The 3992-nt window shown below is 47.0% G+C and overlaps 1 long non-coding RNA gene across 1 annotated transcript; it reads left to right on the top strand.

Annotated features, from left to right (window-relative positions):
• The first annotated feature begins 602 nt into the window (after positions 1–602).
• On the top strand, positions 603–2915 carry LOC109489980. The gene is made up of 3 exons (XR_002143155.2): positions 603–635; positions 1339–1399; positions 2796–2915. It is a non-coding gene; the product is annotated as an uncharacterized LOC109489980 (long non-coding RNA).
• Positions 2916–3992: the final 1077 nt, after the last annotated feature.

Below are 3992 nucleotides of genomic sequence, written 5' to 3'. Positions count from 1 at the left end.
CTCTCGCGATATCTAGGGAGGGGCGGGGGCGGGGCGAGGAGGTTGGCTTTGTTCTCGCCCCGCCCCCTCCCGGCCCTTCGGTCCGCTCGCCCCTACCCAGGCTCGGGCAGGGTCCAGGAGCTGTTTCAGAGAACGTTCGGAGAGGTTCCTGGTTTGCCTCCGCATAGTTACAGATCTTTCCAGGCACGCTCACTCCCACCACCTCATGAGGTCCATGTTGTTATTTTTGTGTTTTATAGATCGGAAAACTGAGGCTCACGGTGACATCATTCCACAAAGATGTTGGCTGATTTTCAGAGAAATGATGTATCTGTCACCCCTTTCCTTCCATTTAACCGCATTAAAAGTTTTAGCTGTTATGAATTCATGGAATATCAGCATTAGAGTGGTCCTTAGAGACCTATTATGAAATCACAGAATACTGGCTTTTATGAAATCAGAATAACCAGCATTGAAATAGTCTAACTTATTTTACCATTGGAGTAGCTGAAGTACAGAGAAGGGTGACCTGACCACCACTGTCACACAACCATAGTGTGTGGTCATAGAACTTGAGACTTCTGACCTCTGCTGTCTCTAAGTCAGCTCTGTCCCCATTTTACCACATTCTCCCTGTGTTTGTAATCCCATGGAAGGTATTGCTGGCATAAATTTCTAGAATTGTGATTTATAATCTATCTCCTTAAAAAATCTAGGAAATTTACTTAAGGTAGCCAGTTGTCCAACACTGGATGAAATAGGCCAGAAATCTTGGGTGCTGTTTAAGTAGTTGTAAGAAGAATCCCAAAGGAGAAAAGCAAAAACCAAAAACCTCACACACAGACACACACACACACACCCTCCTCAAGTCCAAGTTCCTCTGTGCCTGGGTGTGAAGGGAAGATCTCAGAGAGGACTTTGATGAGAGGAGAGAGCTTGGGTGTCAGGCTAAGTGGGTGTCCAGGTTGGGAGTGCTGTGGATGTTGTGAGGAGATAGGGATTCCGTGAAGTACAGGAAAGGGCAGAAGTTTGAAGCCCTGGGAACAATCTCAGAACTATGCTGTATATAAGTCAAGCTACAGCTAGCAGAAGGAGTGGTGTCCACTCCAGCCACCCAGCCTCTCTCCATGCAGTGCCAGCACCGGGAGTTGTACAGATGGGAAAAGTTGAGGTCTCAGAGATTAAGCAAGTTGCTTCCTGTTATGGATGACTTGTATCTCCCCTAAAAATAAGATATGTTGAAGTACCTCAGAGTGTAAACTTATTTGGAAATAGGGTAAGTGCCGATCTAATTAGTTAATATGATGTCATACTGGATTAGGGTGGGCCCCTAACCCAATATGACTCTTGTCCCTGTAGGAAGCTGGCTGTGTGAAGACAAGGATGACACCCTGTGACAGAAGATTGGAGGGATGCATCTGTAAGCCAGGGAAAAGCAGGGGTTATCCAAAGCTGGGAGAAGGGTGGAACGGATTCTCCTTCAGAGCTCTCAAAAGGAACCAGCCCTGCTGACACCTTGATTTTGGGCTTCTAGTTTCAGAACTGTGAGACTCTAAATCTCTGATGAAAGGTGCCCAGTTTGTAGTACTTTGTTGTGGCAGCCCTGTACACCCGCTTCATTCCCACTCCTCACCCCGGTTCCCAACTCCTTCCTCACCAGGCTTTCTCCTGCCCCCCTTTCCTGATTCGGCCTCATCATCCTCATGACCAGCTAGAGCAGAGCGGACTAGTTCACCCAGAACTGTCATCTCCAGGAAACCAGCCCCTTGGGGATTCATAGACCACAGGTCTGGAAGGGATCTTGTCAATCCCACCAGTAGCCATCCAGCATCTTCTCCAGTAACCCCAATGGTCAGGAGCTTGCCACCCCCACAATGCAGTTTATTTTATCTTTGGACAGTTATGACTCAGAAAGTTCTTCCTCAGGTTGAGCTGACACCTGGTTCCCAGCAACATGGGTCCATTGGGGTAGGGAGTGGGGGGAGAGACTGTGGCAGGGGGTAAGGGCTGCACTCTACCTTAGCCCAATGGCAGCCAGCTCCCTCATCTCCTACCTCTGGGCCCCACATCCCATTCTGTCTCCCTTAATACAGGCTCTGCGCCGTAAGGAGCAACACAATTCATGTCCTTAGAACTCTGCTCCTCAGAAATGACTTCAGTGTTCTGGAAAACGATTCTGCTTTTATTGTCTGTACACCACCTCCCCACCAATCTTGCTGAGATCCTGGCATGGAACAGGGCCTCAGAAAGGAATGACTGCTGAATGAAGATAACGTAGGGGAAGTGAGCAGTAAGGGCAGAAAGGCAACAGCTTTGCAGTCAGGGTCCCCTGTGTTTCCCAGGGATTTCCCCAGGTGGGGCCCTCCACAGTCACTCTTGGCACCTCCCTTTCCTGGCCCCACCTCTGTTCCAAGCCACAGGTTCCCAGCTGCCCTCCTCCCTCACCACCATTGGATCTGACCTCACACCCTGACAGCCCTGCCCAGCCCCTGCGGCAGAGAGAAGGTTCTCATTAAAGGGGAAGCAGGATGGCCACCTCCCTTCCTGAGTCTTTTCCACTGCATTTTCTCACACCTGCATTGCCTCTCTTGCCCTGTCAGCCAGAGCCCAGGTCAGCAGTGGTAATCATGTTTTCAAGGGAATACACGAAACTTCCCATCATATTGTAAATTATTGGGCGGATTCGCTTTGTTCCTGCTTGGGCCCACAGTCACCTCCCTGAACCTGTGACTGGGCCCCTAATTAAGCAATGCCTAGCTTTGAGACCCTCTAATGAAAAGGCCTACCATAGTATGACCTATTGTGTTTTATTACAGTTAATAAAATAAGATACATTGGAACAGGAAGTAACGAGGAGTTCTCTGAAGAGCATTGAAAAAATGTTTCCCTCATCAAAATTCAAACTTTGCCTCGTGTATTATTTCTTCCACCCCCAACCCCACTAAAAGTGAGTGCAAAGAGGACTTTCTTAATATTTAAAAAAATAATAATAAGGGGCACCTGGGTGGCACAGCGGTTAGGCATCTGCCTTCAGCTCAGGGCGTGATCCCGGCATTATGGGATCAAGCCCCATATCAGGCTCCTCCGCTATGAGCCTGCTTCTTCCTCTCCCACTCCCCCTGCTTGTGTTTCCTCTCTCACTGGCTGTCTCTATCTCTGTAAAATAAATAAATAAAATCTTTAAAAATAATAATAATAATAATAAAGTGTTAGTTTGCAAGACTGTGAGTTTCAGTACAGCTTTTCCTTATATTTTAGAATAATTGAACCACTTGATTCCTCAATGTGGCCCAAAGAAGATTTCCAAATGCCTCTAAATATAGCTCTCCTTCTATGCCTTGCCGAGATCCACTTTTACAGGAAGTCATCTGGACAAAAGAGCCCAAACACTAAATTTGACTGTGTTGGTATTATTTCCTGACTGTTGAGGGTTTGGCTGCCAAGAGATGGATTGTGGATGTAATCTTCCATTGTGGATCCAATTTCTGGAGGTAGCTATTGAGCTCAAGGCAAATCGTATATTTAAAAATATATTCATGTTTAAGGATTATCTCACAATTATTCCTGCTTTCTTTTTGTAGACTTCCTATGGTTGCCTGATTCAATGCTACATACAGAGAGGAGGACAGGAGATACTTCGACTGTACACCTTTATGTGGCTCAGCGACCTAGTTCTCTGCTCATTGAACTTGGCTAACTGAGGCCGATGCCACTTGGTTTCTCACTGAGAACAGGATTTCAAACCTAGCAAGGGCTTCAGTGGCTGGCTCTACCCAGCCTGCCTAAGTCATCAACCAGGGTTCACTGAGCAGAGAAATGATAGTACCTGCCTTCCAACCTCTGGAACAGTACCCAAAGGTTGTGACTTAATGACCACTGGTCAGCAACAGCTCTTTCCCTGCTAAGAATAGCACATTGTTCATTTCCTTTTCAAGTAACCCCCCCACAAGACAAGAAAATCACAGATTTTGTAGTACATGTGGTAGAAATTCGTGGTAGCAGGGGCAAGATTA

The sequence above is a fragment of the Ailuropoda melanoleuca genome, chromosome 1, assembly GCF_002007445.2.
Source record: "Ailuropoda melanoleuca isolate Jingjing chromosome 1, ASM200744v2, whole genome shotgun sequence".
In the NCBI taxonomy this organism is placed as follows: domain Eukaryota; kingdom Metazoa; phylum Chordata; class Mammalia; order Carnivora; family Ursidae; genus Ailuropoda; species Ailuropoda melanoleuca.
Note: the sequence above shows the minus strand (reverse complement) of the source record. Positions and strands in the feature narration are given on the sequence as shown.